This window comes from Anas acuta, chromosome 22 (genome assembly GCF_963932015.1).
Source record: "Anas acuta chromosome 22, bAnaAcu1.1, whole genome shotgun sequence".
NCBI lineage: Eukaryota > Metazoa > Chordata > Aves > Anseriformes > Anatidae > Anas > Anas acuta.
The window spans coordinates 7,300,277-7,312,664 of record NC_089000.1 but is presented as its reverse complement, the minus strand read 5'-3'; the positions used below and the strand labels follow the sequence as shown (position 1 = coordinate 7,312,664).

The window sequence follows — 12,388 nt, the reverse complement described above, 5'->3', positions numbered from 1 at the left end:
AAAAAGGTGGTCTTTTGGCAGTAGCCAAGGCCACACTCGAGCACCGAGGGGCACAATGTCTCCTCTGTCTCCGAGAGAAAATAGCTTCTGACAGGAATCAGCTTTCAGTCAACTGCCAGGCATCTCTCATTATGGGAGGCCCGACCTGCAGGCTGCTATGTAGATAACCTGTTATCGCAGGAGATTGAATGCGGAGTTAAATTGCCTCGTGCTGCTGTTTCTGCAGGTTCCGGAAAAAAAAGAAAAAAAAAAAAGAGAGAAAAAAAAAACACCATAAAATACATCCTAAGGAAAATTTGTCAAAGTTGAAAAAGTGGAAGTTGAAGGAAGGCAGCAGAAGGCAGTGCCCTGCTGCAGGCGGGGCAGCCCCAGGGGCTCTCCCTGTCCCTGTGCAGAGCTGGGGGCTGCTGGCACCGCGGGGACATCTCCTCCACGTGCCCATCGAGGTGGGACCTGCAGCCCCCCGATCACACATCGGGCATCCAAAATAGCCAGGCACTGAAAAAATCCCAACCCCAAAAAGCAAAATGCAGAAGGGAAAACCTAATGTGACTTCTGCGAGGTTAGTGGCAAACGCGGCAGTGCCTCGTGACCGGCAGCTTTAGGCCAACTTCCATAAATCTGCACTGATCTGAAGCCAAGTGCTTCCTGTACCCCACCTCTCTGCACCTGGGAGGGAAGGGACCGGCTGCTGCACACACCCACACTCCCGTCTGCACACTGGGAATCGTTTTCCTTGGGGCCGTGCACAAGCAGGGCCAGCAGAGTCAGGCGGGCCTATTGTAGCGGTTCTGTGTGTGCTGACAATAAGTTATTTGACCTCCAGGCTGATCACGTTTCCGAGAGGGATCGCATCAGCTCCTGGGCTCCCTGCTGAGAACTGAAGTCCACTGCAGTGACACCAGGGACGTTGCAGCCGGGCTGTGTTTATGGGCAGAGGGGGAGCGTGGAGGCAGAATATCCCATCTCTACAGAGCCCTTCCCCTCCTCTAGTGAGCGTGCCTGGAGTTAGGGCATTTATCTCTCTCCCGGCCAGGAGGAAGGTCTTCTGAATAATTCATTCCAGATTAACTGTAGTAGCTGTTTGCTCAGGCTGCCTGGAAAGGGGATAAACCAATTAAGAGGGGATGAAAGTGGAGCTGAAAACCTCTGCTAATCACCTGTAGATGCAGCTGAACATTCTTAAGAACCGGGATGCTTTAATTACAGCAGCGTTTTGAAAAATTAATGTGTGTTAATCACACCAGGCACGTCCTTCCACACTCTCCCACCAGAGGCTCTGATCCTTCCCAAGGGTTTTATGCCAAAGGGATGCCCGCTTACAATTTGTGTACATCTGCTCGAGTGAGCACGTGGAGGGAGGTCTCTGGGGACTGTGGGGTTTGGTTGGTGCAGCGAGTGATGCCCCACGAACTGGAGCTTGGTTTCCTGCAGATCTCAGGGCTCCAGCATCGTGGGGCTGTACTGGTACCGGTGGCAATGCCATGTGCCTGCTCAGCTCTGTTCACCCTCAGACCAGGGGGCTGTTGCTCCTCGCAACCCTGCCTTGATTTTTTTTTCACCACCTGCCTCAGGGTCCAGAGCAGTTACAAAAATAAAGAGGAGAAAACATACACAGCTCATCACGAGTTCAAAGGAGCAGAGACACTTTGTTAGCTGCAGGCTCTTCGTGCTATCTCGTACATGACATAGTTTGCTGAACAATTTGGTGGCCACTGTGCACTGTCAGCTCTCACTGCTCTGCCATGGGACGCGAGGGAGCCCCGAATGCGGCAAGGAGAAATGCTTTCATGTCACTTTTATCTGACACTGGACGCCTGGGACAAGCTTATGGAGGTAGTGCTGAATTCTTTCGAGTGAATCGTGGTGGGACCCGTGCAGCTTCCCTGCAGCATCCCCCAGGGGCGATGCACTGGGAGCTCGCTGTGCTTCCAAGGGGCTTTTCCCTGGCATCCAGGTGGCTACAGGACACATACTTGTTAAATAGAAGTTGGGGGAAAAAAAAAAGAAAAAAAAGACTTCTGAAGGCTAAAAGTTAATTTTGCAGGGTAGAGGTTTCAGTGTTGTCGCACAGGGAGATGGCATTTCTTCTCCCACGTGCATCCATTCCTGCCACTTCGCGGTTTCGTTGGCACTCACCTTGCAGTTGCCCCGATTGTCTCGTGTCCTTTCCCCACCAGAGCTCCTCAGCTCAAGTGGTGTGGCTGTGAGACCTGATAAAGCGCTTTCAAAGCCAGGCCAAGTATGAAAGTGCGCTGCGATAAGGGCTGCTCCCTCGTGCGTCTTCAGGGAGGGACGGGGAAGCGCTTTTAATTCCTGTTCTTAGCAAAATAATAAAGCAGAATATGGAATATTTCCAGCAAAGCTTTAACTCCTACAGGATTGTGTAATGGGGAACTGTTTCTTTTAGAAATGCCATAGATGTTCCTGATATTTTCTTAAAATCTTGTTGTTAGAAGAAAAGTACTAGAAGGCTCTTGCTAAACTAATGGAAGCCTCTGTGCTCAGCACCTCGCTGCTGCCGGGTGCTTCACTGTCTGTGGGATTTTGATGCTTTGCACTTATTTTGCCTCAAAAAATGCAGCATTGTGTCACTTGCTTGAATGCTTAAGGTGTTCCTTGTACCATTCTTTGTAAAATGGGAGTTTTCTAACAAGTAACAAATCATGCTTCTACAGAAAAATGCATATTTCTTTGAAACATAAGCAACTATATACATTTACGATTGTTTTCATTTATGTCAAGTTTTTTTACTTGTCACCTCGCAGTCACTTTGAATTTTACGCTCCATGAAAGAGAAAATTCAGCACAACCATCCATTTTTATTGCTGAAAATTCTCAGAATTCAAGGTGATGCTGATGAGGGAGATGCAATTGTCTTCCTAATTTGTGTTCATAAAGGTAGATGGTCTCAAAGGAGTTTTGCGGACCTAGACTTAACATATTCAACACAACAGAAATAGGTTTAAAGATGATGTTCCTTTTATTCTTTAAAGACGGAGCCAAGGGACGTTGTCACCTGCTAGCTGCCCGGTAGGAGTAAAATCCTGTACTCGACTCAGGGTCAAGAGGTGCGGAGATAAGGCGTGCCTGCTGCGCGCGGGAGCTTGGCTTTGAGCGAGCACAAAGTCGGTGTGAGCGCGGGGAGGACGGCAGGAGCCGGGCAGCAAAACCCAGACTGTCCCCATCCGACAAGGAGCAGACACCAAGCTGGGTGCTGCTGGACGCTGCTCGCAGGTGTTGGGGCCTGATGGAGCTCGTGTGGTGCGTCCAGAATCCAGACACGGATACCATTTAGTGCTCGTCACAAGGAGGGACGCTGAGAGCTGCTCCGCTCACACCTCCTCCTGCCCTCCTGTTTTGTTTTCCGCTCGCTTTGCTCCAAAAGATTTGCTTGTGCTCAGACAGGAGCTGCTCGGGTGAAAAGAGCCCAGCCTTACTTCAAAATCTATAATGGGCTCTCCGTTTTTTCCTAGGCTGGGTAAGTGTAATTAGAATTTGCCCGCATCAAGCAGCAGCTCCCAAGAAAATCATCAATTAATTGATTCCAATTACTCGTAATTGTTTCTCATACATTTCAATTAGTCTGCTGTGTTGTTACCCGCAGTACCAGTCAATTACACAAGTAATCAACATGCCTTTAATAACTGTCGTGAAAAGAAGTTGTGAAAAAGAGTTTGGAGAGGAAGGACAACATTCGGGGCGTCAGAAGGTGCCTGTTTCACTGACGGGTCGTACAGCTGCCGTGATTCCTAGGGACAGAGCCAGGAACCGAACCCTACGAGCCCGATGCTGTCTGTAGGGAAAGGGCTGGGACCCCGCGCTGGAGGCAGGCACCCCATAGCCCCGTTACACCACCAGTAGGGGAAGTGGTTGAGGCCAGAAAACAAACCTGCTTACTAGTAATCAACGTTGATACAGTCCCTCATCACCCATGAAGGGCAATTTTATTTATTTCATATATTTTTAAAAGTAACCCAGGTTTGTGCGGGGAGCTGTGGAGCCGGAGTTGTGGATGTGTCAGGAAGTGTTGTATTTCCCCCCGTGCCTATCGCACCAGTCACAGTGACCTATCTGGAGTGGAAAAATAAGCAAATGACAGCTCCGCAGACCTCCCAGTAAGTTAAAAAGCTGCTGCACAAACCTAGCTGAATGGAAAACGTTTTCACCCGCCGGCTGGCAGCACTGCCTGTCCCTCCCAGCCCCGTGCACCCTGTGTGCAGCCGGGCAGAGGCTCCTGCCTCTGCATGTGTGAGGCTCCACAAGCTCCAGAGCGTTGGGTGGGGAATATTCCTGCTAAAGTCCCCTCATGACAAGGGGGTAACGCATGCTGCGGGTACGCCTCCTGTGTTTTTGGTGCTGTTTCTTTTTCCCCCCGGATTTATTGGTTAGCGTGAGGATGGCCGGTGCCCACAAAGCAGGCACCGGGGAGGCGCGGTGTCAGCTCCCCGCGTCTGGCGGGGGCCGCGGCGTTTCGGTGGCTGCGAGCTGACGGGTGGCAGAAGTGCTCAGCGTCCAGGCGCCCCTCAGAAGCAGAGAACGTGTCTGAGGATCGCATTAACTCTCCTAGGCTAAGTTATTCTCGTGTTTGTGCCAAGTCCTTTGAATATGTAAAGTGATCCTTCAGCTTTCCTGAAAACCTGTCGGGGAGAAAGGTGGTTTCTCAGTCACATCACCACGCATGAGCAAATTGCTTCAAAATTACTCGACAACAAAACCAAATGCGTCTTCAGAGAAGCCTAGCAGCTCTGCAGGCCTGTGGAATTTAACCTTTAAGTTTGGACACGTTAATCTAAGAGGAAATTCCAGTGGAAAACCATGCACATTGCTGAATGTGTCACGTTAGGGTATTTGGCTGCTTATTTACAGTAGGTGCTTCTCAGAAAAGGGAAATGCAGATCAGTGCTGAAGATGAAAAGAATGTTCTTAAACATCTGCCGCATCTGAAGTAACCTTTGTGTTGGGCTCTAATCTCACTCCAAATCTGCTCAGTATAACTCAATTTATTGGACTCAAACTCTTCCAGATTGTACCAAAGCAAAATAAGGCTCCGTGCCAAAAAATGGCAAACATCTCAGCTTTGTCCCTGCCTCTGATCCATCCAGAAATACAAAGGACCGAAAATGCAGGGATTTATCAAACCTCTAAAAGCAATGAAATAATTAACAGGAGCACTATTGGAGTCACTGCAGTAGATATTTTCATATTGATTAGAGAACGGTCTTATGATGAATATTTACAAATCGACTCTTAGCTACAGCAGCAGCTTCTGTTCTCAGATGTTCGTGGGGAGCTCTTGGGACTTGTGTCTCTGTTTCCAGAGAGCATTCCTGGTTTTGTGCCTTGCTGCCGGGGTGAGCGTGGGACCGCGAGCACGGGTTGCTGTTCTGGAGGGCGGTGTTCTGCCCCTACAACTATCCGTGTTCAGGAGACATTTCCAGCAGAGGGGAAATGAGTTTCTTCAAAGTCAGGAGGTATTTTCCATCTTCGGGATGTGTTTGAGAAATGGCAAACTCAGACTGGTTCCTCTCACAAATTGGTTAGGCCCTAGAAATCCAGCAGAAATGTTACGCCTGTGCTGAAATAACACTGAAATCTTTGTGTTGCGCAGCATTAGCCTTGACTAAGATGCTTTGTTCGCGCCTGCAAACTGTTCCTCCGGCTTCCCTGTGCCTGGGGTTGCCGAGCGGTGGAAATGAAGCAGATCACCTGGAGACCTTCCCTCAGTCCCAGGTCAGAGGCTCCCCGCCCGGTGCAGCAGGCACACGAGGTTCCCAACCGCAGTGATGGTGCAGCCATCGTGAATCCCAAAAAGAGAGATGATCTGTGCCAGGGATCCTCTTCTGCTTATGTGACCCTCAAAGGATGGACAGGAGCCTTTGTGAGAGCCCAGACTCATCCAGTTTGATGGCTCCCCATCCTTCAGACAGCAAAGGAGTGATCCAGCATAGTGAAACCACAGCACTGGGCTTTGTGTGCTCATGGATAAATCCGTACCGTGAGTGACCAGAAACCTCTGGGAGTCATCTTCAGCCAACAGAGGCCTGAACTCTGGTTTTAGGAACCCTGCTTCTGGGGTTCTCGTCCCCTGGGCAGCGCCCGCATTTACATTCAGCACACACAGAGGATGCTGAAGCTCCCAGCTCTGGTTTCCATGCACCAGAAGTCACAGGGAGCAGCAGCGTACATCTTTTTCCATTTATTCTTCTGTTTCATTTTGTATTTCAATCAAGTTTATTGATTCTTTTTTAAAAACATTTAAGTTAACCACAGTTTAGATGTTTATAATAAATAACATCTACAAAGAAAACCAGTAATAGTTTTTTGGAGTAAATTACTGAGGTCAGGCTCTCTACTAACACTGAATTAAAGCGTTTGCTTTCTTTAGGGTTTGCTGCATTTATGTCTCTGTGTGCCTTTACTAGCTCATCATACTCCTCCCACCCCACAAGTGACTCTAATGCTGGCCAAAAGTATTATTTCAGGCTTTTTATTTTCATGCCAGATACTTGAGAGATCAGTGAGTTACATAGAGGCTTACAAGTGACCAGAGAATGGTTTTTCAGAATGTGTCACTTGTGTGCAAAGTGAACCTGCTTTCCATTAAATCCCTCCAGGTGAGAAGACAAGTCCAAATTACCCAAAAAGCTCCTCTGCTGACCATCAAGTTGATGTTTTTGGGGTTGTTAGCATTGCATCACCGTGCTGCTGGCTGTGCTCACTGACAAACACGGAGGTGTCTCTGCTCTGCTGCTGGTGGGCTCGCTGAACAAGGCTTTAATGTAGCCCGTTTTCTATTACTGAATTTTTATGTTTGAGTTTCTTCTCCTTTTCTCCATTCTTGATTTTGGAGTGGGCGTAGGAAAGGGAGTTGCATTTCTTTAATATTTTTTTTATTAACGTTTACCCATTTGCAGTCATTCTCTGTCTCCAAATAAATCTCTCTCACTGAAGGAAGTAGATGGAGTTGGCTGGCATCGGCTGGTCCTCTTCTGAGTAATTACCGAATTTCACAGAGCAGTCATCAGTGGAAAGCAAGCCAGATAGCGCTCACTGCTGTGACAGCGAGACCTGGCTGTGAAGTTGTGGAAGGAAATGTCTTCATTCTGGGTATACACTCTAGATTTAGGCAGCACTGAAAAAAAATCAGACATCATACTTTAAAAATTCACTCCTGAAGGTATTCTCCCTTAGCTGTAGTAACAATAGTACCTGTGCCACGAAAGGCTCCGCCAGGTGGCTAATTCTGAAGTCACCCCGTAATGAAGCCAGATTCCAAATTCTGCTCCATTTTCTGTACTGCCCAGCAGAGCCCATACAAGTCTCCTGTTTCCGTGGGCACCCTGCTCTGGCTTTAGGGAATTCCAGGGCTGGATGTTTGTGCCGTGCTGAGGTATCCCTTCAGAAAAGTATCACTGATCCACAGTTACACTGCTGTTTGCATTATATGCACTTAAAAACTCCAAATTCTGATATTTCGAGCCCATTGTGTCAGACACCACCCAAATATCCACATTGCCAGGATATATCAGGTGGCCAGAATATCCATTTTGTAGTCAGACTGCTGATATTTGTGTACTTAATAATTACTTTTTTTTTCACATTATGAAAATAATCTTCCTATATGTCTGTAAAGTATGCACTGCATTTAGACAGGTTATTAACAGGTTTCTGAGTACTTTAATGTAATAGACACTAATTCGAATACGTTGTGGGTAAGATGAAAGAAATTATTGGAAATGTACCATTTTGAACATCGTCAGTAGAAAAGCTTTGCTGAGGCTCTCAGTAGTGCTTGGAAAAGGCCATTATTCAGTGGGGTGATAACAGTGTCTGTGATTTAATTAATATTGGTGATGTTTTTGATGTGTGTGGAGTCCATTCTCGACAGAGTAAAGATGTAGCACGGCACAAAGCCTGGGGTCCTTAGGTCAGGGACTGTCACTATGGAGCTGGTATCAGTTACAGAACAGACAGGAACAGATTTCGTTTATCTGACACTGAGCATTGTGTTGGGAAAGTTGGCAGTGCTAATAATTAGAGATGTGAGTGCTCGCTAAAGAAACCCTGCTTAGCATGTAATCAATCTTAAAGGGAAAAAAAAATGAATCAACCCACACCTGCGAGGTTACAGTGAACTTAACAGGAATGGAGAAAGGCAGATCCCATCTTACGCAAACACCAGAAGCTCTCTGGGCATTCAGACTCCAGCTCTGAGTATTTGAGAGAAAACAGCCTGATTCGTGTCTTCGGGTCGATGTTTTGTCATGTTTTGGTCCTTAGGAAAGCAAGAGGAAAAGGTGTCTGCTCTGCGGGCGAGACGCTGGTGCTAGAATTTGTGACCGTGTGTGTGAGGGGTGGCTCAGCAGCTCAGCTCAACACGACACGCTGTGTTTGGGAGGCATTGCTGCAGGGCTGGGCTCACCTGCGTGCTGCAGGCTCGCTTTCACCTCTGGCTGTGCACCTTCCCCGTCCCCGGGCTGCTGCCTGATGCTGCTGACAGACACTCGGTGTGAAGGGGGCACCCCAAGCAGGGCTCCTCTTGTCGCAGATAGAGCCGCCTGAGTGCCTGCAATGTATTTGGGAGAGAGAAGCGAGGCTCTGGGCCTTTCTGCTTCTGCCAGCACTATGTTTGCTCACTTGGGTTTTCTTATTCTACCTTCCAGACACGTCCTTTTCAACCAAAAACATAAAAATTAAAAGTAGGCTAATGAAGCGTAGGTGTTTATTGGTGCTAAGAAAACACCAAGACAAGCAGAAGTCCTTGCACTTCCCAAGATCCGTCTTCGAGAGGTCGGCATTTCAGAGAATGTCTCCAACATTCCCTGAGAGAATAATTATTTTTGGCAAACTTGCATCGATCGAGTGTAACTTTTCAGCGGCGTGCTCTACACAGCAGGCATCCTTTGCACTCTCTTCTATGTCTTCAGGAAATAAAACTGACAGAAAACTCAATAACCCAGCTGCCTTCCCATTGATCATATTTTGATTCAGAAAATTCGGCAGGCAGCGTGGTGCTAAATTATTAACCGAATGTCATCATTCACAGGGGACACGCTCTTTGGCACGGTCTTTAGAAAAGAAACGAAGCGATCCCTTGCATGAAATAGGCAGAGGAGTGTCAGCAGCTAAAGAAAGGGAGCTCCTGTCGGGAGCAGCTGTCGAAGCCACGATGTGCAGGTATTGCAGTGCAGGGGGTGCGGGCGGGCGCGCAGCCTCCCAAAACCTCTCCTTGGTGGCCTCCTGCCCGGCCTCCCAGCGCCGCGCTCTCCTGTCGGGCAGCGCTGCATGCACTCTGGCTTCGCACGGAGGCTGCATTAGGCCCTGGAGACATTTGACATCATGTGAGAAATATGACTTAAAGAAATTCCATAAGCGTTCCAAGGCCGGGAAGCCCACGTACCTTCGGCAGTAATGTAGGTGACAAGGAGAAGAAGAAATTCCTCCGCGTTGAGGTAATGCTTTAACCGCGATGGCCATGCAAAAGTTACGAGCAGATACTATTTTCTGGTCCTTTCTGTTTCTCTTTCTGGGTAGAAAGAAAAGTTTAAAGAAGAAGGAATTGGAACAAAAAAAAATAAAAAATCATTTGATGTGAAGTGAAACGTCGTTCAGGGTTTGGGTTTTGGTGGAGGAGGCTTGGCCAAAACCCGGTGCTGCAGCTGGCACCACTTCTTCCTGGGGGCGGTCAGTGCCAGCAGCGGGCTGCTGCAGCTCAGCGAGCTGACACAGCTCACAAAGCAGTCGTGGCTCATAACAAACGTACAGCACCAGGGGTTTTGGGGAACCGTGGCACGGACCCGCTGAGGCCTCTGTGTGCTCCCGCAGCATCCCTCATCGTCCCGGAGTGCTCCAAGGATGGCAGCTGCCGGTGATGGCACGGCCCGAAGGAGGTGGGTGGCAGTGAGCAGCCCCTTCCAAAAGCTGCCGAGGCCGAGATGTGGAAGGGCAAAGCAAAGCGAAGTGCCTGGAGGTGCTGGGAAAGCCGGGTCACCTCCTGGCTGCTGCCGGCATCCCTCAGACAATGCTGCCTCTAGAGTACACAAAGGTGCATTGAGCGCGCGCAGAGCCCAGACAATATGGGCTTTGTGGCACGCTTCGCTCCTTCTGCTCAAGTGGAGCCTCCTTAGAGCAGCGTGATTTTAGTGGAGTTCTCAGAAACGACTTTTCCTGGCGTGTTAGGTATGGAAAATGTTTATCAGGTTTTGCTTTGTTTATACCGTTGGAGAAAAGTCATAATGATGTTCCTGGTCAGTTTAATCCACGCAAAATATGTCAGCCCGATGTGTTTATGTTTTCTGTTCTGTGCATTTAGGCAGCCTCTTTTACAGCTTTCAGCAGGACACTGAGTTTTTCTGGCAGCTCGTGTTCTGACATGGTGTTACCCAGCAGGGGAGAAATAAAGGGAGGATGTTTAGGTTAATGTGGTTTAATAAAAGATCTGGTTTTAAGTCTGGAAAAGGCATAGTGAAGAGTCTTTATCCCAGTGTTGATTGTAGCGGATCTTTTAGTCTCCAGACTCAGTAACGGTTTTTGGATATGAGAAAATACTGTGGAGGACTGAGTGCTTTTTCCTAGTGTAGCCACTGGGAACTGAATTCTCAGACACGGGAGTTTTACAGCTGTTAGATCCCACGAGCTGCACTCTCCTGGTTCTGCTGTTAAATCAGGTACAAAATAGAAATGTAGCTGAGAACAAGATGCTCTTTCTAAAATCAGAGAAAGGAAAACAATTAGAAAGAAGGGAACCCCCAAGTTGGTATGGAAATGGCACTTTAGGCCTCCACAGATGGTTAGGAAGCAAGAAAAGCTCCCCTGGGCATTTAAGGTAAGTTTTAGCTGACCAGCAGAGCCACAGACACAACGTGCTCCCTACGGGGCTTCAGCTGTCCCATTCTGTGACCATTGCTGATGAACTCACTGAGCTCACCTCCAGTCCTGGACAGAAATCGGGCAACATTAGATATTTTTTACAACTTAATGCCAGATTTCTTTTTTTTTTTTTTTTTTTTGCCTGTTTGTTTTTAACTCTAAGTGGTAGATTCATTTAGCTAAATTTGGCTCTGTCTGTGCAAGCTGATGACGTGGTCTGGGGCTTGCACCGACCCCGCATGTCCCAGCTGCCCGGGGAAGGCTGTCGGTGTCTGACGAGGCAGCCCTGCGGGGGCTGCAGGTCTGGCTGTGATGTGCTGCTGGTTCCGAAAGCTTCACCTCCTTGGAGAACCGGGAGAGAGGTCTCATAGACACCGCGTGCCCGTGGCTTACACCTGGTGTCTGTCGACTGCATTGCAGTGAGCTCTGAGATCCCATCAGGATCCTCGTGTGCTGGCACCAGGAAGGTAGGGAGCAGGGCAGAGGGACCGCTGCCGCGAGCACGTGGTGGAGTCAGAGCCCAGATGGAAGAAAGAAATTATTATGGGCACGATTCTATAGCTGAGGCATTCAGGAAAAAATCACAGAGCTTCCCCGAAGTTGCACAGAAAGGCGGTGACACGTCAGGGCACCCGCCCTGGGTTTTTGTCAGGGCAGCCGCTGCCCTGGGCGGCAGATCGCCTTTCCCATTCATGCTGGAAGCAGCGCGGGTAGGAAGAACGCGGGGCATTGTTCTGCGAGCTCTGGGAGGAGGCCTGGACGTCCCTGTGGCTGCTGCCTATTTTGGGCTGCTTTGCGCTCCTGATGCAGTCAGTGGGGACCAGCTCGCTCTGTATGCTGTTAGTTTCACTTTGAGTTTTTTTTTGTGTCTTTTTTTTTTTTTTTTTACTTTTTTCCCTGCCTTCTCTCTGTTTTTGTTTTTTTTCCCCTATACCATTTCACAGGTCCATTTGAGTTACTTACAGTCTGCGTGCCCTCTGTCTTTTGTTTTAACCACAACGCGAAGCATGTAGCAGGTTCCTTGTGACCCTGAATACACGACTGGAAACATCCCCGTCCCTGTGCTTCGCTCCCTGCCATGCTGAGTGCTCCTTGGACCTCAGTACAGCAAACACAGCTTCTGCCCCTTAAGTGTGCCATTTGCCTGGCAAAATGCACCTTTAAAAAACACGTTTATAACAGCAGTGCTTGGTAAAACAAGGTAGGACATTGTGGCATCATTTTAATCTCCACTCCAGCTGTTTGGGTGTGCTGTACGTTGGGTATGCTGCTTTTTTCATACCGGTATCCAATTTGTGAGATGCAAAAGAAAGATTTTTACATGCAGAAAACACCAGTGCTGTGTTCAGATCTGAGAAAGGAATTCCACTGCCCAGGAACAAGTCTGTATTTCTGTAAACGGTACAAACTGGACTTGGGCTTGTGGTGGTGATGCCAGGAGAGTAGAGCAGCTCTGCTCTGGATGCGGTGATGGAAGCGTCCCAGAAGCTTTGGCCTGAAATTGCAGAAATAATTC

The 12,388-nt window shown here is 48.5% G+C and overlaps 1 protein-coding gene across 12 annotated transcripts in view; it reads left to right on the top strand.

Annotated features, from left to right (window-relative positions):
* Positions 1 to 12,388, top strand: part of PRDM16 (PR/SET domain 16) — a 296,501-nt gene that overhangs the window by 209,253 nt on the left and 74,860 nt on the right. The window lies entirely within an intron of this gene.